Genomic DNA, 24,851 nt, shown 5'->3' with positions numbered 1-24,851 from the left:
CACTCAGCATTACAAACTGGGGTAGTTCTGCAGGTTTGAAGTGCAAAAGGGCGTCAGATGGCATGCAGAAGGGGCTTTTTTAAGCATCTACATTTTGGATTTGGGTGCCTTTTGGGGTAGTTAGGTTTCTAAAAGCCCCCCAAGGCCTTTGGTGGTTTTAGCTCCCAGTCAACGTCATTCACTGGTTTATGGAGGTTGTTACTACTAACAACAGTCTTTCCCTTTAAAAGATTATTGTTATGCTAGTGAAGAGACAGGAACATTGGCTGTTGTAAGGAGTTTAATTTTATATATGTATATGTAAAAGCACAAGTAATAAAAAAAGGGTAGCTTAAAAAGCTCATTGGTGTTTCTCTTGCCAGAAACCATCAGGACACACAGGGAGCAAAAAGAATGTAACCTTTCCCTTGTATATAAAATGAACGTTTACATACAGAACTGCAGGTGCTGTTGAAAAAGTGATTTTGATTACAGCTATATACAAAGCTTACAAGACTAGAAAAGCTACAAGTTGAAAGGTCAGCGGGATCAAAGTGACTGTCAGAGAAGACTGAAGGAGAGTGACCCGAGTTCCTTCACAGTAGACTGGGGGGAAAAAATTGTGTGCATCAGAAAATTAAAGGACTTGGTTCTACCATACATGAAGGAATTCCAAAAAAGAACATTGGAATGAACAGAGTGAATACTAGGGTGCAAACACAAATTGCCCTTGTGCTTCCATAAACATTTCTATGATGGCTCAAGTTGCGAGCAAACAGATATTCTAGCTCCTTGTTGCTCTCCAAGTGCCCCAAAATGTTGCTGTGACCAAAGGTAGTCATAGTTTGTGATGCCTTCAATGTTTGCTTTACTGCAGGCCCCAGCAATCCTCCTGCAGAGGAGATTGTTTCTCTGCAAGTAGGTAATGCCTGAGACATGACATGGTACCTGGGGTCATTGTCCCACAGGATCCCCTCTGCCCTGGGAATGACAGGTGCACTGCAGGACAGTAACCCTGACAATATCAGTAGATGTCACTGGAGCAGATCAGCTGTGCCAGGATACATCCTGCTCCAAAGACAACATCTATTCATAGCCTTAGCTTGGTATCCAATCTCTTAATTATCAGTGTCATAGGAAAGGGGACCAATTTATAATTAAATTGGGGTAAGCAATGAACACAGAAATACCTGACAATGAAAATAAGCAAATCCCAGTACTGCTTACACTGTGATCTCTTGGTGTTTTATCATTTTCCTTCAAAGGAAACAAATCAGGCACCCTCTGAAATGAAGAGCACATTGCAATGAATTAACAGCTTCACAAATTCAGAAACAGCATTTATTGGAGATTCTGAGCACTCTTAATTCCTGTCCAGTGGTTCTCAACCCAAAAGTGGATTGCAAGAATATATGAAAGGGTCATCAACAAACCTTAAAAATAAATTCTCCTTTAAAGCAGAAAAATGTGGGAAACCATGGCTCTTCCCTTGCAGGCTGTCAGAGTGCCAGTCTGCAAGGGGCTGCTTGGGGCTCACCGTGCCCCCCCCTCCCTTTTTCCACACACTGTGGGGCTGGAGCCTGGGGGTGAGGGGCAGTGGGTTTGGAGTGAGGGGCACTGGGTCAAGACTGACCATCAGTGTTTATAAGTGGGTCCTGGTACAAAAAAGATTGAGAACCACTGCTGTAGAGTGACAGTTGTGGGTGCTCAGTACCACTGCCCCCCCCCCCGATCAAGCTCTTGTTGCCTAATCCTGCAGCAGTCGTGCTTAAAAAGCATCTGACTTCTTTTGGCAGTTTTAGAAATATCATTGTTACTGAGCTGTTGCCTGTGAGCTGTATATTCTAAACCTTGGGTTGTGGATGCATGGTTAAAAATTATCCTGCATTCCATTCTTTAATGTAACAGTACCCAGGAGAAGATGCTGAAGGCTGCAGTGAGAAATCCAATGAGACCTTTTAAGAAAGGCATCCAAATGCACCTACTGCAGAATAAGGGAGGCATGACAGCAGCAAAGATCAATGCAAAAATGCAATGAAGACTTCAAACATGTGACAAATCTGGGAGTAAAGTGAAAAATCTCTCCTGGTATCACTGTAATGAAATCTCTGGACTCTACCAGTAGTTGCAGAAGTGTGACAGAGCAGAAATAGTTCAACATGGTATCTTTCTGGTGCTCTCTTGACTGTCTTCATTTTATCCTCTGCAGCAGTCTGCTAAAATATGTACATAACTCACATCGGACAAGAAAGGCTGTGTATGACTCGCACATTCCTCGTGTATCAAACTCTGTTTCTTATTCATCCAGATGTCATAGTAGAGTATCAATCTCTCTTTATAGTTTGTTGAACTCTCTACCTTTTATGGCTGGAGGCCACTACTTAATAATATAAGTTTTGCTTAATCTGCTGGCTACGCTGTCTGGCCTTTAATCAGCACCTCTTGATATTTCCTTTCCCTACTCATTTTGTCAGTCTTGTGTCCTCCACTGCTGTACACACTGCTGATATTACTTCAGTGCTGCATCTCACAATTGTAATCCCATTACACTAGCATCAACAGATTGCACAAAAGGTTTCATGCAGCAGACAAAGCACAGACTTTTAAAGTTTTTTTTCAGGCTCTTTTTTTTTGTTTTTAAGAATAAGGATTTCTAAATGTGTGCACGTGTATGCATGCCTATCATCCCTCTCCCTCTTGTACAACCATGTGTTTTGCCCCATTGTGTTGAATCATAAAAAACACTAACTGGAGCAACTGAAAATGAGGAGACTATTGGTTCTCGGAGATTTTAGGACCACCCATGGTTGGAAGAGCTTCTGGTCATTGGAAAACAGAAGCTATAGCAAAGAAACAAGTGATAAAGCCAAGAAGTGTTTTTTTTCCCTCCCTTTTTAATTTACATATCACTTTAACTTCAGGATGGTGACAACCTTTTAGTTCTGAATCAGCACCCAGTACAATGAGGTTCTGGGCTCCTACCACTATTGCTGTATGAATAATAAAAAAGAATATTTTTCCTAGGAGAGAAACTGTCCCTCTAAGCTATACTAAACATGTTTAAAACTAAGACACAAGTGCTAAATTTGGAAAGATGAAAAAAAGATGATTGGCTGCTGCTTAATATATGAAGCAGGCTTACTGAGGTTCCACATAAAGTTCAGTTTTCCAGAAAGGTGGTGTCTTGACACAGGCTCAGTGAGTGAAGGGACAGTAGAGCAGTGAGAAAATGTGTACTTTAACAGGGAAGCAATGGAGTTCCAGACTAAACTTCTATCCACATGTCTGTCTAAAAAATAAAAGAAATACAAATCTATGAAGGTAAACCAAATCTTAGCTGGAAATTTAGACTGTAGAAGTAACCTCCCCCAAAATGCATTTGAAATGGAATTTCACATCTTCTACTAGATCATAAGACTTTGTTGTACTTGACACATCTGGGAACTGGGAAAGGGAGGTTGGTAGCAGATGGTGTTAAGGTGCCTAAGGCTGGCCTGCTATTACTGAACTACAGCAAAAGGGAAAAAAACAACCTGCTAAGCTGCCATTGCCATCACCTTGTGAAGAACTTCTTAAGGGAAGTGACAAAAGCCATGTTACTTGCTGACTGAAAGTTAGACTGACCAAATCTCTGGAGAATAGAAAACAGTATCATACAGAAACGTTTCTGGCTATGTCCTTTCTGCTGCCAAATGCTTTACAGGTATCACTTCCCTTATTTCCCTATTGTCTGTCTGATTCTTCTTTTACATTGTCTGTTTAAATTGTAAATTGTTCATGTCAAAGATATGCCTTTTTTGTTTGCATCTTAAAGCATTTAGCACCCTTTAGATGTTATACAGATAACTAATCATAGGTCCCGCTGCATCTATTCTTAACGGGGAGAAATACTCCCTCTGTTATATGCAGTGCTAAGTCGTTTACAGCAGTGTTTCTCAAAGTGGTGGTCTGCGGACCAGCCGCCGGTCCACAGCAAGTTGCCAGGAAAGAAAGAAATATATTTGCTGGTCCACAGCGAGTTGCCAGGAAAGAAAGAAATATATTTTCAGAAGTATAGCATTGATATGTCATAACGCCACAGTTCGTACATTCCAACACTCCAGGTGACGTCACATTGTGCGAGGTGAGGAAAGAGAAAGAAACAGCTGGTTGTGCATTTGTGTAGCGCTGTTACACACAGTTGCTGCCACCGGCTGAACTGGGCATCAGTCCCTGGCCCACTGGAAAAAATTTGCCGGTGTGCCACATCAGATAGTTTGCAAAGCACTGGTTTACAGGACAGGAAATAGGAGCCAAAATGTCATGAAACAGCACCATAGAGGAATAACCTGTCTGGGGCATACTTCCTTCTATCGACACCATCTTTCCCAAATCTGAGCAAACCTCTCTTTGGAAATGTGAAACTGTCAAAGGCTTTAAAGGGGCAATTTGGGGAGTCTATGACACAGCAGAATTTTGAGTGGGAACTAAAGTTTCTCTAACTTTTATCTTATCTCCTCCTTTGCATCCTGTATGCATACACCTTTGGGGAGAGAAAAGCAGAAGCTTCCTTCTTAGAAGGAAGTATGGAAGATCAGGCTGTTCTTTATCCTGAAGTATGTGGGGGGAGGTGAGGAAGGAGTGGGATATTCCTTCTTTTTTTCCTTTGCATTCTTTGGACTTTGTAGGCATGATCCCAAACCAGTTGACTTCCAGAGTCTTTTGATAGACCCTAAAGGAAGTTCCCTCAAGGCTGTAAAATCCCAACCCTATCTATAGAGGTCATTTTACAGAGGTTTGTTTTTTGGGGGGGGGGAGGGGATTGTATGGCAGTTATGCTACTTTCTTTCCCCTCCCACCCAGGCTTTTTTTGTAGGGCATTTAGGACAATTTATACATAAGATTCAACAGCTTCTGAGCTGAGAAGTAGAGTACATATTTAGAAACCCCAGATATTGCAGGAAAAATAATGATACAAAACTCAGATTCTGTTTCTTAGAAAACAAATCCTCATTTAATATCTTCATAAAATGAAAATGTTTAATCTTATGCCAGTGCTGTAAAAAAAGCTTGCCCTTATGGCCAGAAAAAGATAAGAGATCTAATGCTTTGTAAGGACTGAAGGGCGTGGCTCAGGCATCAGTAACAAATGCTGAAAGAAAAAATGCTCTTTGTTCTGCAGTCAGGTGGGTTGGCAACTATTTTCACTCCATTCCTGGCATACATAATATCAAATGCATTTAAAGATCTAGAAAGACTAATATGACGGAACCGCTGCAAATACAGTGAGCAGAGTCATCCTGAAATCGATATACTGTACTGTAATCGCCATTTTTATTCTGATTGTTAAAACAAGGTTAAGTCTCAAAACATACCCTATTGAACCCAGCATTTTTATTTTGCATTCTAATTATATTGTTTTGATACAATTTCTCTCTCTCTCTCTCTTTTAATGGCCTACTGCTACATTAATGCTAAACTCAGTTGTACTGCAATTTCCATGGTTGTATATGAGAGCATTGGACCAAAGTGTGTGGCTATTTCTTGTAAGTAAAGCTTACAAGAAGGGCTTGTTAGACATGGCACTCCTCCTGAAGCAGTTAAAAATAAAATAAATTTGAAGATTGCACTTTTAAAAAGGTGCCATTAGCACATTTATTTTTATTCTTTAATCAGAAAGAAAAAAATTAAAATATATTCAAGCTAATTTTGAAATTTTGAAAGGCTAAAGAAACAGACATTATAACTAATGTAATTCTTTACTATGTTTTTTTTTATCATTTTTTTCCCCCTCCATGTCTGTCCAGAGCTTTTGGTTAAGAGTCTAACACGTTAGTCCATTCCCTTTTAAAAGAAAAAGCATTGTGAATAGAACATTGTGGCAAGACATTAATTTTCAGGAAAAAAATTAATAAGTATAAATGGAAAGGAAGAATCTTCTGCGTTGCTTGTGTACAGCAAGTTTGAACAAATACGCAAGCAAGTGATACAGAAAATGAGCAGAACGATGTAAATTCATTTTAGGTATAAAGGTTTTAAGGTTTATGAATTTTTATTTTGTCCATCTACATTTTCCTATCTTATTTTCTAAAACAGGCCATTTCTTTTCTATTAAGGGGGGAAAATCTATTTCAAATGTATATCATGACATTCCCCATAACTGTATGCTGGCCTGTGCACTACTAGTGACCAGCCCATCATTTCTCAGTAAAAAGAACCTTTCAGCTCGGTTACCTCCCGTAGAGAGCTAATTTTCCAGCAGTCAGGCTTGATCTGGATAAATAATTAGAGAGGGAGAGATGAAGACTATCACATCAGTGCTGTCTGTAATTCAGTTAATATAACCAGACCCTGTGATTTCGTTTCTGCGGCATGCTTGCACGGTCTCAAAAGCTGCAGAGGCAAGCAGTAACAAAGCCAATCGGTTACATTTGTCTTGAAAGAATTAATGACACTTTTCATTCATTTATCGAAAGCAAGCAAACAGCTGCAGCATGCATCTGCAACATAAGAAGGTGACTCTTGACACATCCTCCTCCCCACCCATATACACACAAAAATTCCTAATGCAGTTCATTCTGGTGTATTGTTACCTTTAAAAATACCACTTCCTTAGTTTGTGGGAGCTCCTGGTATTTTAAGTTGGGTAAAAATAAATATTTGGTCTCTTTTGAGCATAGCAAAAGCTGAAATGCTTAAGTTTACTGTCTGGCTTGTTAAGGTATGAAGGTAAATTTGATTAATAATTTAATAATAAGTTATATGGATGTCAACATGGAGTTAAATAAATATGTGTGTGTGTATATATGTATGTATATGTGTGTATGTATGCCTGTCTTATTGCAAGAAGAAAAATTTTATATAAATGTAAGTCGCTGTCTCATACGAATGCTAAAGAAAACAAACTACGCTGATGCAAAACCTTTCAGAATATGTATGTTATTGATGTTCACCATTCCTCCTACATATGTTGCTATCAAAGGGTTAAAAAAAAAGCCTTTAGTTCATTTTATTCCCAGTGGTAGCTCCATAGCATTCATACATGGATCAGATAAAAATAGGTCAATATCTTTTGTGGTGGGTCTTTTGACACTTTGGTGCCTGATTGCACTACACCTACCTCGAGGGTGAATAGACCCTTAGGAAATCCTTACATTAACAAAAATACAGCCTAGGGATACTTTAGGATCACATTCTTTTATTCATCAGCTAAATCAAAGTCCTGATGTGGAATATGTTGTCACTGAGTTAATCTAAATACTTTTAGTGTTGAGATCAGGATAAGTTCTGCTGTAGAAATAAACAGACTTAGTTAAGCATTTAAGTAATGTATGCACATCGGGGGTTAATTCTGTTCTTTATTGTGCATCATTTGTATAGAAAAATGCTCTAGCTGAAATTTTTTTCAGAACCTCATTAAAAAGAAAATCATATATTCGGGAACCGCCTTATGGCAGGAAGTCTTTGTCTGCCCGTTTGCTTTATTGCAGTTGTTTGCTGCCTTGAATCGATTTTTGGCTACCAAATCAGTATATTGAGGATGATGGGGAAGGGGAGATGGGGGCGCATTCTGCAGTTAGAAAGACCAAGAAGCCGATTGCTGCCTCATGATTTTTGACCAGGAATTTCCATATTATAAAAAGGAAGAGGCTTCTTTTCAATATAATGGAGCCATTAACATCTATTAATAATGCAGACAGGGTAAGTAGCTGGAGTTGGAGCTCCCTGGGGGCCTCGTAAAACAGATGTGCACTATATCTTCCCGGATCTGATAGCTGCTGGGGTCGAGGGGGTCGCTGTGGTTCCCGTTTATTTCCTCTGGCAGCGGTTTTCTAATTTAAGCACCTCTGTCTCTTGGCTACAGTAGCCTGCTGTGATGTGGAGGGGGGTGTACAGGCATTGTCATGCCTGGTGCCTGAAAAAGGGCACTGGCATAATCGTTAGTGCCTCAGTGCTGCTTACTACTTGTCTTACTCTTAAGCATTTTCTTCTCAGATGCATTTGCTGGTGAGATGGTGGAGCTGGTTTCTTTTGTTGTTGTTGTGAAAAAAGGTAAGTGTTTCTTCCTTCTCATAGAGTCACTAATTTTCTTTGCTTTGGAGAGGAAATAATTCAGCTAGCAAAGGAGCATGTACTATATCATTTGACATCAGGTCTGCTTGGTGGCTGAAAATGTAATTGCCTTATTCCCTTTTTTAAGATTATGCTTTTCAGTTTTAATTGAGTATGTTCATGGTGGATGTTCTGAATACAGAACTGCATAGAGAAAATTATAGTATTTCTACAGTGGTTCATGTCTGAGTTTCAAATGGTAGGCTTTGAGAACAGAAAATGTAAAAAAATATATTAAATTCTTCCATATAATTTGCATTTCACACAATTATAGAGCATCAGTGAACAATGAACATTTTTTTATTTTGTCACACACACAAATGTGAGATTCATATATCTGATCTCCCAGGTTTCAGACGGACTTTAGACAAAAATCCAACATAAATGTCTGTTACTCATGTGCAGTTAGATTGCAGTATAGCCTGTATGCATTTATAATACAGAGGTATGCACTTTTGGCTAGATTGTCACAGACCTAAAATAAATCCTGTTAATATCTTTATCTCCTTTTCAGTTTCTGAATAACCAAATGTTATTGTTGAAAGTTCAGAAATGTGTGGAGTAATAGCAACTTCTCTGAAACGATTGTATAAGATAGCATCCCCTGTTATTATATATGCAAATAAATGTTAGTCTTTTGTTACAAAGGATACTTCATTGTATAGGGAGGCATTATTTCTGCTACATTTCCAACAGTATTGATTTATTTTCTCCCCTTCTTAAAGCCAACTACACTTACATTTTCAGGGAAATACAAGATAAATAAGGTTTTCGGAAATGGTGGGGAACTTGATTAGAATTTTTTGTAGTGAGGTGAAATCCAATTCTATAATCACATAAAACCATCTTTGAAATAAGTTTTTTGCCCTTAAATTTCTAAATGTTAAAAAAAGTTGAATTGAATTCAAAGTAAAAATTGTGTTGGATACTGAGTAAATGTGTGAAGTCCTCCCTCTGTCCCATGCATCTAGCTACTGTGTATTAGCTTGCCTGTCCCTGCCAATCCAAGCCGGCTCCCCCCTAAAAATACTACTGTACCATCATAGTGGAAGACCAAATAAATGTTAATAATTCAATTTCTTTTGTATAAAAAAAACCTCATGTACAGTGTATATGCCTCCCACCTTAATGTTCTCATAGTCTTTAAATTCCAATAATTTTGAATGTAAATCAGTAATGAAAAAACCTGACTTGTATTAAAAATCTGTATCTTTGGTTAGGTAGAAACGAACATATAGTTTGTTTTGCTTTGCTTTTAAAAAAAATACATTTCCAGATTAGTTGCATGTTTTGTTTTTCAGTTTAGTTTTTTTCAATATATTGATTGTTATTTTCCTTATTTCTTTCTGCTACAATTGCAGGACACTGCTGAAATCTAACATGCTAGAATGTACTAAAAACCAATGACAGCTGAATAGATTAAACAATAAAATATGCACTTAAAAAAATGATACATTCAAATTAACTTTTTATTTCTAGCTAAATTTCGACATTGATTTAACCAGAGTTAATAAAGAGTTTTTTGCTGAAAAAAACTAATTGGATTGATTCATTTATAAAATTAAATTTACTAAAATAAAGGTAACATATTTGGGGATAACACTGCTAGGAGGAAAATAAATATAGAACATTTGTCCCAGTCATTGTGGGAGAGATCAATAACATGATTAGGTGCCAGATTCAAAAGAAAGATAAAATTATCTTGCTTTAATTAGATGATAAAAATCAGTATTTTGCAAGTTTCAAAATCTCAAATATTTTTTAAATTATATACATTCATGTAATATCCATGTTGCCAGATCTTTTAATGGAAATACTTAGGGCCTGATTCTACAGCCTTTGCCAGGTGGAGCGATATCTTACCTCCTGGTTCTGTCGTATTCATTCCAATAGGATTATCTTTGGATAATCAGTATGAGTAACTGGGGTAGAACTGGCTTGTCAATTATTGATTACCAAATATACATTAAAAGAAGAAATCAAGTCTTTGTTTTATCTGGTGTGAGGAAAGTGGTTTATCTGAACTTTGTTTGAATTATTAATGGCAAATATTATATCCAGATAAGATAGATGTGAAAACTAAAGATATGTCATTTAAATATTTTTAAGTTTTTATTTAATATTTCAGTTCTAACCTAATTGTTTGGAAAAAATCTGCCTTGTATACTATCCTCATATGAGGAGTATTTTTTGTGATATGATGAGGCTTATGAAATAGGTGTATATAATTATTTGTATATGTATTGTAAAATATGAATGATGTTTAAAGGTACTGGAAATGATAAAAAACAATAAAGTTAGTAATACATGTATACTTCTATTTTCAATTTAATAGAAACAAATTTAAAGAGAGAAAAATTGCTAAAAGTATAAATGTCTATATGAAAAGCATATTGATTTTTAAGAAATACACTACTAGAAATCTTGTTTCTGCATCCTTTTAGGGAACAACGGAAAAATCCTCTTTCCTTTGTTAATGGTATATATTAGCCCTAACTCATTAGCTGCTGAGGATGGAGCTAAAACATTGAAAGGTTTACAGATTGTGTACCTTCTGTTGACAAACCACACACATTCTCCATAAAATTTGTTGTATAGGAATATTTTATTATATTATTGTACTTACATAGACACAAAATATATAGTCCATGGGAATAGCTCCACTTAACCTTGTGTCAGAAAAACATAGAATTTTTTTCTATGTAATTTTTTTTTTTGTTAATGCCTTTGTATTGAGGAAGAATCGTCATGGCATTCCTAAACATCTAGAGAGACAGTCCTTATCTTTAGCAAAACCCCTGTATAAAATATAAATGCTTCATGAGATGTATAAGGGAGAATAGCAAAAAAAAGGAATATGTTATGGCATTAAGGGACTGAAATCAGTATGCCGTGTTTCAGTTTTAATTGTTTTTAGCATTATAAAGTACTGTAAATTACCTGGTTACATCTTTTCCTTTTATAAAATACCCTGTTTTTTCTTAAGTCAACAAAAGCCTGTAAGTGATTGTTCCTCTATCCTTTACAAACATTCATGTTGGAAATATAAATTATTAAAATTCCCTCCTTTTTGGCATCTGTTGGTATATGTGCCTTTTTTTAAAATGATTTTTCTGCTAAATGAAAAGTTGTACATGTAACATTTTGGGATAGATTTTAACCTTCTTAACATTATAAAACTCTTGCTTGATTAGTTTTGTTTATTATCTGCAAATCTAGTGAATATCAGCAAATTAAGGATTTAAAGCATTCTGTCCCCTTAATTTAACTTTAAAGAACTGTTTCAAGGAATATTTCAATATAGTGTTTTATTTAGTGGCTACAAAAAATCCATAATTTTTAGAGGCGTACAAAATAATAATGAGAACATGTGCCTTGCTTAAAATATTTTTCATATGTTGTTTCTAGTAAATAGGAAAAAAATTGAAAGTGAACTGTATAGGATTTGTCTGTAGCTTTTCCTGTGTGTTTACTAATATGAACTGATTGCTTACTATAATTTGCTGATACTAACCTACAGTTTCGATATAGGCATGCTGAGGGAAAACTCAAATAGATTCATCTCTAAATATTAATGTCACTTACCACTCCTTGTAGAGAATAAACTGGAACATTAACTATTAAAGAACTTACAAGCTGCGCTGATGCCATTACAGTGAGAGAGTGTTTTTACCAGGGATCCTTCTTAACTGTACTATGCATAGAAAATGGAAGAGTTTCAGGAAAGAAACACCTCTATAAATTGCTTATTTATACTCATTTTGTCACCATTACGTCTACTATTCACTGATACTCATAATAACAAATTATTTTCTTGTGTTTCTCTTGGGGATTGTGCTGAAGGTATGGTTAAGGGTTTAAATCATGTCCTTGGGAGAGTGCTTGACTACTGGGAACTCTAAGGAAAACAGCACACTTTGAGGATGGAATTTGTGCCCATCTCTGTGTTTAAGTAAATTATATATGGGGGAGTGGGTGGGGATAGAAGTTGGTGTCTATCTGAATTCAGAGTGAAAATACATTTGTATATACTTTATGTAGCTATAAAGTATTCTTGGTATCTTGGAATTTCAACTTTGGTACTTCCACCCCCACAATCAGAGAGCATTATGTAGATTCGTAGAGGGGTGCAAATATCTCTGGTTATTAAATATGCATAGACAGACAGGAGGTGGCATGTGGGGGTGTGCATATACACAATAGTAGAGACAACAGATGATGAATTCTGATTGTAAACTACATATCTACATAGTGTTTGTTATTAACCATATACATGCATTTGTTATATACCCTTGATCATTTTACTTGTGACCTGTCCGTTCATTCATCTATGTAAAGACCACTACAAACTTTTTATACACCAACCATTTATACAAAATTAATCAAGTCAAGGAAATTTTTTCTCCTCTTTCTAAAAATAATGACTTTTCCTCTAAGTCATGTTGACCTGATGCCAGTAACAGGCTCCAGTGATGGTGTGTTTTAAATCAGAGGTCAGCAATCTATGGCCTGTGAATGGGATCCAGCCCACCAAGTGATTGCACCTAAGCCCACAAAGCTGGAACAGTGGCTGCAATTGTGCAGCAGGGGCAAGTGTCATGTTAGTGTTCCTCTGGTACATTTACTGTCCCTGTGCCCCTGAACAGCTTTTCTGCAGCATTGCTTGCTGCTTCCCTCCTGGCTTTGTTCACATATTAGGGGCCTCATTACACATTTACACTATGAGCTGCTCAAATGTTGATCGGTGTTAGTGCTAGGTCGCACTTTTGGAGCAGTCACACGTTCAGGCCAACAGGAGCCTGGAGAGCTGAAAGGTAAGAGTCCCCCTGCCCCTTGAGTCCCCACCCCCCTCTCTCTCCCTTATTTCTGGCTGATTGCACTGTCTATCCCAAAGGAGCAGGCAGGGAATGGTTAACCTGCCTGCCCAGCCACTTGCCACTGGGCTGCTGCAGCAGCCAGACAGGCAAGTTAAATCTTCTCTGCCTGCTCCCCTGGGAAAGACAGTGCAGGCAGCCACAAATAAGCTGTGGGGAGGGAGAGGGAAGAGGGGAAGGAGACAGGGTAGCAGTGAGCAGAGATCTCCATCCTAGTGGTTTTTAGAAATGTTCGGGAATTTTCTCTGCTAAGCATCAGAGTTTTTCCTGGCACTTCCTGGCTTGCCCTAGCAAGGAGCTGCTTGGGGTGGGAGGAGGGCGATAGGAAGCAGAGGGCATCACCGGGATGTGCACACACGCACATAGCCAGCTAGGGTGGTGGGAGCAGCCCTGGCAACTGAATGCAGGTAAGTCTATGGAGGGTGGGAGTTGGAGAGCCAGGGCTTGGGGACTGTTTGGGGGGGTGTTCTGTGTGTGTGTGTGGCAGGGATGTGTGGATGGGATGCATGTGTGAAGTGCGGTGGGTGCCTGAGGCACTTGGGGAAGCTGCCCAGGCACTGGGACTGAAGTAGGGCAGGGGAGGTGCCTGCCCCTGCAGCAGGGAAAAGGGGCATGGGGGTCCCTTTGGGGGCAGCAGGGAGCTGCGTGGCCAGGCCAGCAGCACAAGGGCTAGTGCATGTGCTCACAGGGGCGGAGCAGCAGAGAGATGCTGCAGGGCTGAGGTGAACAGGGGGCTGCACGTTGGGAGTGAGGGGCACCGCCAGGGCTGGGGCAGCTGTGGCTTGGGAGTTAAGGGCACCAGGGGAGGCGGAGGAGTGTGGGTCCAGAGCATGGGACACAGGCAGTGTCAGAGGCTGTGGATCAGGAGTGAGGAGCAACAGCAGGGCTGCGGGGCTATGGCTTGGGAGCGAGGGTCAGGGCGTGGGCATATCACTGCCCCCCCTCCCCCACCTCCGGACAGGTGTCCTTTTTTTGAAGCTGGAAATATGGTGACCCTAGGTTACACATTAGTTTAACTTGGATCAAAGATAATCCTGACCCAGAGTGGTGTAACTGTGAACACCTAACGAGTGCTTGAAACAGGTTTCAGGTGTTAATATGTAGACAATCCAGGTGTTAAGAACTCCAGGAGCCACCCAGATTTACCACTAACAAGGCCCTTACTGCAGCCATCACTTCTCTCACTGCCCATCTCTAGTGAAAGCCAGTGGGAATCAGTGGTAAGGGGCAGTAACAGCATCAGCTCGAGGTGGGGTGGGGAGCTGGGATGGCAACAAGTGACTTGGAGCAGTGCTGGGTCTCAAACATCAGCTTGCCTTCCAACCTAGCCTGCCACTGCTTAAAGTTTGCCAACTCTTATTTAAACCATTATAACTGATAAGGGAGCATTACACAAATGGTGAAGAGAAGATCTTTTTCCCCTGGCCTTTGTAAATCCCAAAAGAGCTATCCTGACCCCGTACCCTTCAAGACTTCACAGGAATGGGTGAGAAATTTTTTTTAGGTAATTCTTAGAATTTTTTTCTTTCTGAGACCTCTGTGCTTGGTATGTCACATGATAGTAATATCTCAGGGGTCTGGCCTTCCCACAAGAAAAATTCAAAAAACAGGATTTTACAACCATTTTTATTAATATATAAACATATACTTAAAGTAGATTTTTTTCTAACCATATATGATACATACAGATTATGCTGATTTGGTCTGCCACTCACTTGGGAACATTACACGTCACACAGGCGTGCTTTCAAATGTGTCCATCTCAGGCCCTTGCTGTTTAAACCTTTATGCCATACCACATCTTTCTGTATATGGATGCCTACATATCTTGCTATATATAAATACATGGGATTATATGTGCAGATTTTAGACAGTTCATGGCACAATGAAGTACAAGAGATAGATTTTAAGTATACCTGCAGTTCTTCACCAAAACATCTTGTAGATAAAAAATGGAATAAGAGAAAGGAGACAATAAATTTCTGCCTTATTTTGTTTGGAAGTGTTGTGGGAAAAGAGGGTAGAAATGGAAAAGCAGGGACTTCTGGGAGTGTATTCTCATCCTAGAAAAGAACTTGTGGACCAAATTATTTTGTTTTGTAGTCATATTATTAGTTTACTTGGTGTTTGGGTCCAAAGGACCAGATCCTTACTATGTAAATTGCTGTTGCTTGGCTTAGTTTATCCTAGCAGAGGATTTGGCTTTAAGTACTTAATTCTGTCCCAATCCTATAAAGCACTGAGCAACTTCTGGGTCCAAAGGTATTGGGAGTGGGCTCTGGTTTCATGTTTCTGACGTCAAATTGAATATAAAATGGAATAATTGGAAAAATGCTAAGACCCATGCAGACTGGTGAAGTGATTGATAGTCTTACTTCATCTGTGAAGTTTTTTGAAATATATGTTGAAGGCTCCTTGCTGTCTCATGAAGTTAAACTTAACACCATTTTAATTTTGTAGTAGGAAGACTGGAGCACACAGATTTCCATATCAAAAGTGGAGTCAGCGGCCTATTAAGTACTGTAAGTGCTTGGTAATTGGCTTGATTAGGCTAATATTAGCTCCCAGCAACACTTCAGTGACGTCGATTGTGACAACGGAAGTGACATTTTTTAATTGCTCCTATTTTCAGGAAGCATATCAATATTTGCTTATCCTGCAGGCTGTGTAAAATACCACAGAGAGGGTGTCACATTTCTGGCACACAATATGCATTCCTTTTCCATATTCTCATTTATGTGGATTGTTAGATTTCCTGTAAAGCATAGGAGCTCTTAGACAAACAATACAACAGTGATGGCTTTCCTGTCAATAGCAGTACCCTGATTAAAACAGTATGTTTAAAGATGCCCTAAATTAGTTACCGGTGAAGATATTTACTGAGAAGAAAAATGTAATGTTGAAGACAAAGGAGGTAAGCAAGTAGCTTGACTGAGAAAACGTGTCTAGGAAACAAATACGATGAGATAAAAAATTCAGTAATAGGGGATTAAATGTTTTCTATACAGTTTAACTGTCAAGTAACCTCTCTGTATGTTCAATAGCTGTCGAGCCAGTTTCACCTATTAAGAAAAGCAGCTCTCATTTATCAGTACATAAAGCCACACACAGCAACTGCTTTATCAACATGAAGCTAATACTATTTAGTGGTTTTCTCTCTAGAGTTCTGTACAAACTTTAACTGACCCCTACTTCAAATCTTTAATGTATTTTAATCTCCATTTGTCCAATGGCAAAATGGAGAAATTTTCTTTAGTATGCTTGGGCAATTTAATGACTGATCAGCCCTGTAACTCCAGAATTTATTGATTCCTCAAACTTCTGCTTGCACCAATCATTCTTGGGCTGAAATGTGATAATAAAAATGATTGATCATATTTATAACGTTGGGACTGTCCTATAAATGTGCAAATACAGACACTTCTAATTTACCTACTAACTTGATTAAGTATGCATGCACCCTTATTCAAAGTATGAGTCTTATCTAGTCTTATCACATAGAAACCACAATCACATCTTGCCAGCTACCTATCCATGACCAAGACTGCAGTTTATGTATTATGTTGGCAAAATCTGTAATACACAAACCAAGTCACTTTCACCTTTGTAAAGTAATTAGGGAAGGTGAAAATATTAAAGGCCTTTAAGATGATACTGTTGCCTTTCCTGAATGCAGTAGCCAATTATAGAAGAAGCATCAGGAGAAAAAAAGGATAAAAACTCCCTCATCTGACTAAAAACAGGCCATTAAAGCAACTTTCAAAAATGTCTCCCTAACAAGACCTGAGGAAGGGCACTTAGAAGAGATGATAGACAAGCTTTCAGGCACAAAGTCCAGTAAAAGCTGTCACCAAAAAAACTTGCTTCACTTAATCAAGAGAGGATGACTAAGTTTTCGGTGTGGAAAATCCATCTACTTATCCATTTTAGTATAATGATCCATATATATTCTGACTAAACAGAAAAAGATGGAAGCTGCCTCAGCCTTTTCCAAGTCATGGTTACAGCGTATTTTCTAACAAAAAAAAGGAAGGGGAGGAGGCAATTTTACCAATTCTTTTTGGTAGTTAATAAAGATAGTGTTGCCTATGCTCCAGATGATTTGATGTAGCTGAAACAGAATCTCTGTTTGTTATTGTCTGGACCACTGTAATATAATGTAGAAACTACAGTATGATATCAGATAGAGAGTTCTGATTGTTCCTGATTGCCTAGAAATTGCATGCATACATTTATATTCCAGTTTCTCCACCTGTTATGTCTTGTCTTGCAGACTTGAAGGTCTTTGGGATAATAACTGATTTTTCTGTACACTTTTTCCACCATCTAACACAATGGCAGTTTGACCAATTTTGGCACTAGATAGTAGCGTGATGCATTCATTAAATAACTCTTTTCCTGAAAGCGTGCAGCTTAAGTAAGAATTAAATTAACCTGTTCTTCATTTCTCTTTTGCTTATATTCTTGTCCATGAATGATTTAGATTTTTATCAGACACATTTCAAGTAATTTGAAGGGATGTAAATATCTATAGACAACATTTCCACAAGGTAATTGGCAGTAGCACTTCTCATATGCATATATGTCTAGGAATTGTCTGTTACATACCTTTTCTCACTTGGCATTTTTTCTTTACAAAAAAGTTTACTTAGATACTGTTTTCTCTCTTCCTTTCCATGGTATAACATTCCAATGCTAGTTAAACATGGTTTAATCCACCTTTTGTCTGAAGCTAGATGTGGTCTCTGAAAGGACCATCAAAATTATGATGATTTTCTCAGTGTATAAAAATAATTTCATAGGTATGCATGAGCAACACAGTAGTACCAATATATTCTATATAGACTATTCATTTGAATATTACTTTTCCTGTCTAACCAGTAAAATTATAGCTCATTCTAGCCAAGGCCTTTGCATGCATTCTTTGCAACAAAAGTTCAAGGTTTCATTTTGTATAAAAACTTGTTGGATTGTTGGTTACTAGGATCCCAGGTATCTGGCTTCATTTTTGGCCTGTGTGAAAGGGTACATTGTTTTAAAGTTTGGAATATTACTGCTACTGGCAGGATTTTTGATTCCTGGAAACTTACTTGATACCCTAAAGCCAAGTGAAAGTAATTTAAGGCTGAAATAACAAAAGGGGAAGATGTTTTCAGCATACTTGAATATTGTAATGTGTCAGCAGCATACAGTATGATTTTGTACTGTTAGATGATAAATCCTGCTGCATTTATTACATACTCAGATTTCCAGGGGTTCAACTGTTAGAGCAAAAATGTTACCTTGTTCAGTTCTTCCAATGTGTGCATCCAGTAATGGTTCCATTTTGTAAAATTCTAGCCATCTATATCACTCTCTATATATACACATGTGTGTGTATATGCAAATGTATATATTCATATGCATATGAACATGTTTCCATATATGAGTAGAACTCCTTCCTGAAGTTTAGAGTCAAATCTGTAAGTGCTCAGGCAAGTAAACAAAAGTAACTACTCAACCCAGTCCAAACTTTCTCTATTTCTCTATTTGGTAGTTCCATAAAAGGTATGATTGTGCAGATGGACTCCTTAAGTTGTTCAAGCATTATAATCTTGCCTAGATGTGAAAGAATTCTGTGGACCTTGGGGAAAACAGTAAATAGCCACCGTGCTGTGCACTCTGGGCACGTTTTAATGTTCTACTTGTGCTATCATGCAAAGACTAAATTACAAACTTGGCAATATTAACAAACATTCAGAATTGATGTATGTGCATTACTTAGGTGTGTATGGTGTGTTTTGTGGTGGAAACGTGAGGTTGTAATTAAGGCTTTACATTATACTGTAAAGAATAATTAATATATAGTACCATGGGCAACTGGTGCCCCCCCTGCAACCAGTCCTGCTGACTGGGGGGTGCAGAGTGGGGGGGAAGGCCATGCGAGATCCTGCAGACCAGTGGGGGGGGTCTCCCCCTGGTGATCTCGTGGTGGCCAATTGCTGCAACCACTTCCAGGAGTGGCTGCAGCTGTTTCTGGGAGCAAGTACCCGCTAATCACAGAAGCAGCTGCAGCGATCACCCAGCACTTGCAGGGGTGGACACCTGCAGTCCTGCCTGGCCCCCCAGCCATCGCTTAAGTAGCGAGCGCAGCCAGTCATGGGGTGCACTGGCACTCTCAGGGGCTGCGCATGTACCCCTTACATGTCACCACTGTATAGTAGGTTTCCTTATAAGTAGGGAGCAGAAAGAAATGTCTTGGGACACAGTGGGGCCTGTCACTATCCCTGGAAATGTGCAATGTAGGTATTCATTTGTAGTTAGGGAAAGTATCACAAAAGAACTTAAATTACATGGGATGGAAAAATACTCTATGTGCAATAACTAGCAATGTAAGGTAATATTTCTTGGATGTTTTCTTGGGTTTTTCTTAGCAATTAAAGTTCTAAAATGTTAGCATGTTATGTAGCTTAAAAGATGCTTGCTTATATAAATAAAGAGCCATCCCTGTCCTGTTTTAGATGTCCTCTGTGACCTTGGACATGGTTAGGTTTCCAAAGGTATTTGGCACTCAGTGGGATTTTCAAAAATGCCTGGATGCCAGTTTGATTGATCCCATTCAGCATCCCATTAAAAATCCCATTCAGCATCTTGACATACCTAAATGCCTTTTGAAGATCTGTCCCTAAGTCCATGCCTCCACTTCCTTTCTGTAGAATAGTACTCTCTCTCACAGGATATTGTGAGGATAAATATGGTAAAACATACCCTATTTACTCAAATACAAGTTGAGGTATTCTCACCCAATCAGCATAGGGGGGAAACGCCCTTCCTCTAATATTTACATACAAGGAAATCTCATTAAATACATTAGTTATCATTATACTGCTGGCAAAAGCAACATGTGCTCAGTAATGGAAACCACCTATGAAGTTAATAAAATACAGCCAACATTGAGCATAACTGTAAAATACATGGCAAACATATTGATAGAAATCTGCCACAAAGATAGGTTAGTGCAGCCTATCTGAATAAAATTATATGCTAGTTCCCATTGCACTCAGTCTGCTTCAGCAACAACTCTTTTCCAAGTCATTTTGAGCCACTACAGTGAATACATTTTGACTTCCTCCTCACTCCCATAGCTGAGCTGTGACTTGCTTTCCATTTTCTGGCAAACATCACCAAATGGGGCCCTGAACAGTTCACTTGGAATCCCTCTATCGTGCCCTTTCGTGGCCTGTTATATGAATAGTGGTGCCCTGCCATTCATGAGGCAGAGCTGGACCAAATTGCCCTGTACCTCATCTGCATATGTGTTTTTGGAGGATCTCAGGACTAGTGACAAGAACACTTGGTTCCAGTCTTGTGTGGGGGCTATTTTCCCTGCTGTAGCAGCAGGAGGGGGACAAATTTAAAGCAAACCTCCAATAATTAAATTCTGTATCTAGAAAATTATGTAAAAATGAATACATTTGTTGTATATAGGATCAAAGTATTGGGATGGGGGGGTCATCTTCCAGCAGAAGAGGAAGGAATGCTGTACGTGTCTCTCTGTCTTACATACTTTGTTATTCAACACACTACAGTTCTACACTATTTCCTTATTGTTCTTCCAAATTTTGCTCCTGCAGTTTCTCCTCCTTCCCCTTTTCTGCTTTACATGCTTAGTTCTCCCTGAGTTTGTGTGCAAGAACCAACTAGCACAGAATAGTTTTGCTTTCTATCTATGTAGCTATCACATGCCATTTTAGAGGCTGGGCTGATATTTTGAACATTTGTCCCATTTATTTAAAATTCTATTTTTGCTTCATCTGCATGTTTTACTGGGGGGAAAAAAGAGTGACAAACCCAGTTCTCTGTGCGCACTTCTATTCTATTCTGTCTTTCTCTTTGCAGACAGGAAGCCCAATTTCCCACTCTTGTTTATATAATTTCAGTATTCTTTAAAGCCACCCACATAAGTGATTTACTGAGCCATGCATAATGTGGTCACTGAATGATTCTGAAATGCACATGTATCATGTGAAGATAATTGTCTACATAACTACGCTTCCTAGCAAGAGGCTTATCTAGAGACAGTGTGTGTAGGTTGCAGTAACTCTTGGAGTTGCTTTTTGCACTTTGTTCTTCTCTCCACTCATTTTGGTAGATCCATTTTCTGCATTTCTATTTTAAAAAGACTTTTCTTTTGTTAGTTTCATTAAATATATTAATTATACTTCTGCTAAGGCTCAGTTAACTTAATACATATGAAATATTATTGTACTCTTCAACCAAGGGAAAATTACAGATATACTTTAAAAACATTCAAATAACTTCCTTTTGTGCTTTTAAATGATTGGTTGCTGCTCACTAGGAAAGTTGCAGTGTACTTTGTACAACGTTTGCTTGTTTGTGCCTACATTTTCAGGGAAAGTAAGTATCACCCAGAAAGCTTCAACCATGGTTTGTTTTGGCTGCAGACTTCTAGAAGGGCACACTTTTTTGAGGCATAGAAAGAGGAGAATGTAGGTCCTTTAAATTTGTATAACAGTATCCCTGTAATTAAAACTAACTTTTGAAGTGATTGTTTCACTTCTGTTGAGTGAGTTAGCTTTATTCCACATTATATTTTGTGGTGGAGGTGAACTTCCTCATATTCTGGAGTATCAAAGCATCTCTTGATTCATCAGCCCTCACAAGTTGTTGATCCTGATGTTTCCTGTTCTTCCTATTCTGGGACTTAACTTTTTTTCTCTCCATGCTCTTGCATTCTTTCTCCTATATAACCCTCCTTACTTCTTTCTAAGACAGCCATGAACCCAGTGCTTCACTGGATGTCTGGGAACAGGAGAACAACCTTTGCCATTGAAGAATTGTCACCATTAAAAATGTGCTACTACTCTTGCCACTGGAATTGAAAGGCCAAATTCTTACCTCATTCACAGTAGCATAAATCCAGTGGAACCCTATGTGCCTCAAATCAGTAACACATTTGATCTCAGTAGGGTCCTGTACCTGGAGACATTTGGTGAGGCCTGAACCTGCATCTTCTGAAGTACTCTACCATCTTGTTGACCCCATCAGTAATAGATCTTATCAATAATAATATCACAATTGATTAGGAGACATGAGAAAATGATGATTATATAATTCTACATTTAGTGACCAGTTTTGCAGTTATAGTTAACTAGATTGGCACTGTATCATCTTTTTGGGGAGTTCAGTATGTAATCAGTATACTGTGTACAAAATGGTCCAGTGTCTCCCATACAGCTCTCTTATGTAACTGGAAATCTGTTTTTGATTGACATACTTCAACAAGTTTAGTTGCATGAAGGACTCTCCAGGACCATAACTTAGCTCTGTACCTGTCATCATACCATATGTTCAGAGGCTGGACCAGAGTATTCGTTTGTAACCACACTCCAGATATTCCATTTCTTTTGCTTTGTAAATCATTCAACTAAAGTATGCTGTTAAAAGGCAAAAGTAGTTCCAGATCGCAGAAAAAAAATCTGTTCTTTGACCTCAAACCATTATAGTGACTGGTTATCAATATTTATGAGGACAATATGGATACTATATCTGATAAAGGTCACAGTGCAAACATATTCTTGAGAAGAGTCTCCAGAGAATATTGTTTCTGTGAAAATAAAAAGAAAAAAACATGTTAATTAATGGCTCACATAGTCCTACCTTTTTCATATTAATTCAAATGAAACAGTACCTATTGCCTTAGATTAACACTTAAATTTTAAATGATAAAATCTTAGTCTAAACACGTTTTGGAAATGTGAAGGATAATTTGGTATCTCGTTAACATTTAGTGCAAATTGTTAATCCAAGGTATTGACAAGGGGCCAAGGCATATACAAGCCATATATTCTGCAGCATCTGCTGCTCCCTTGTCCTGCAACCTCTGACTGACTTAAAATATGAATTTATAGTTATTTAAATGTTCTTATATCTGTTAAATTTCATTCGTGGAATAAACTTTCTGATTACCCATTGGGGCCCTGCTCTTTTAGCAGAAGCCAACATGCTTCATTTGAAGTCATTAAGGAAACTATCATAATTTGGGGTAACAGAATGACAAAAGCATCCCTTGGCAAAACATAGAAGCCAAAATAAACCAAACACACAAGTGTAGCACCAGATATAGATTAAACAATTGGTTAAACAGTGAACTTGTGTTTCTGGGTGATGAATTGGCAAGCCTCTCCCACAGCCAGATTCCAACTTTGGGCATTATTTGGAAAATCTTAAAGATGTTGGAAAAGTTGTATAGCACTGTTTGGATTTAAAATCCTGTTTAAAAATCAAGTTTAGTATAAGAATTTCATCCAAACTGAATAAACAGTGTATAATTATAGCACAATATATCTTTTCATTAGCTTCCAGGTGCAGAATCTGTCTATCAGTTCTCCCAAAGACCATGCCCTTTTTGCAGGATTTCTGTTTTAAAAGTGCATTCATTTCATAATATTGCATTTTCTTGTCTGAGCTCCCTATTAATGCAGTTACTAGTATAATACATTGTTATCCTCAGACAAGAGAGTTTGAGTATAACTTAACAAACTGAAAATAAGTAAAGCAATTATCCGTGCATGGATCTGTAAAAACAAACAAATGGTACAATATCCAAATGATAAAACTAACAAATCAGCTGGAATGAGAACTTGTGTAACTTTAACTATTTTTTAAAAATAATTTTGTATAAGCATGCAAAATTATTGAGGGTAACATAGTATATGCCCTGTTATAAGTGATTTAAAACTAATGTTGCTGATACTGAGACATGAAAAACTCTCAGTAAGGCCATAAAAAGTTCTCGTTTCCTTAATGAACTAACTGACCCCAATCTTGCAGAGAGTTCAAAGATCAACTACATCAGTTTTTGATGGTGTAATCAAGAGCTTTAAACAAAATTTCAGCAGCAGAAAATATGAAAAGCAAAACTGCTTTAGGGCTTTGCAGATCATGAGCAGGATATCAACTGGTATAAGAACTCTTGTCTGGAAAAGCACAGTTAACCTCTTCCACCCAGCAAATTCTAGCACAATGGGCTGGATTCATTCTTGGTGCTGTACTGATATGACGAATGATTCCTAGTAGAGTCAATGCCTTTGAAAAGAGCATTGCTAATGAAATGGGTGTGCCTCATAGCAACTGGAAGATGTTCTTGATGTCATAAAGGGAAAAAAACAGCAGTTCAAGCTTCCTTCATGTTTTCTAATCTAGTATTGTCTCAGTCTAGCTCTGAATGAACTGCTCTGAAGCAAAGAAATGGTAGTACAATATCCATATCCATCAAAAAAGCAGATGAATGCGGTTGATGATTGGGTCATCTGTCCATCACCAGAGAGTGAACTAAGACCATGAAGCAGCTGTTGGGCATTAAGGCCTTTAACAACCTAAGTAACTCTTCAGCAGGTCACTTAGGGAAAGGGCTCTCTCTCTCTTTTATTAGGTCTTTGGGCCATGCCATTTCCTGTATCACATGTCTTAAGGCAAGATAGCCTATTACCTAGCAATCTTTCCAAAGAAGGAATCAATCTCTCTCTACCACTTCCCAAAATGAGTTATTTTTATATTGTTTTATACCCACATTGAAGAAGTGCACTTCATTCTACTTCAGATTCCCAGAATCTCAGAATTGGGTCCGTTATACTCGGGACTGAAAGTTTAAAAGATGAGGTCTCTTCTATTGAATAAGTAGCACTCTCGATATAATTAAGTATAGTTTTCAGGATTTTGAGTACATTTTGGCATCTGTGAGGATTTAAAGGGAAGTTGAAAAATCGATGCTCTCAGTGAAATTCTTGAGTCTTTTCAGGGTTTCAGGAATCTTCCCTTTTGTGTGTGTGTAAAATTCCATTAAAGTTATTACATTTTTAATCAAGTATACTGATGAACAATCCATATATGTTTTCATCAGATCCA

At 38.1% G+C, this 24,851-nt stretch overlaps 2 long non-coding RNA genes across 2 annotated transcripts in view; one reads left to right on the top strand and one right to left on the bottom strand.

Moving 5' to 3' along the window:
- The first annotated feature begins 740 nt into the window (after positions 1–740).
- On the top strand, positions 741–23,370 carry LOC109311035. Its single transcript, XR_002101379.1, has 3 exons — positions 741–840; positions 13,522–13,526; positions 23,359–23,370. It is a non-coding gene; the product is annotated as an uncharacterized LOC109311035 (long non-coding RNA).
- LOC109311028 overlaps positions 22,427–24,851 on the bottom strand; it is a 100,029-nt gene continuing 97,604 nt past the window's right edge. The window contains exon 4 of the long non-coding RNA XR_002101374.1: positions 22,427–22,551. This is a non-coding gene — a long non-coding RNA (uncharacterized LOC109311028). The remainder of the gene's footprint in view (positions 22,552–24,851) is intronic.

This window comes from Crocodylus porosus, unplaced genomic scaffold (genome assembly GCF_001723895.1).
Source record: "Crocodylus porosus isolate Cpor-Errol unplaced genomic scaffold, CroPor_comp1, whole genome shotgun sequence".
In the NCBI taxonomy this organism is placed as follows: Eukaryota; Metazoa; Chordata; order Crocodylia; family Crocodylidae; genus Crocodylus; species Crocodylus porosus.
The sequence above is the reverse complement of the archived record's forward strand: the minus strand, read 5'-3'. Positions and strand labels throughout refer to the sequence as shown.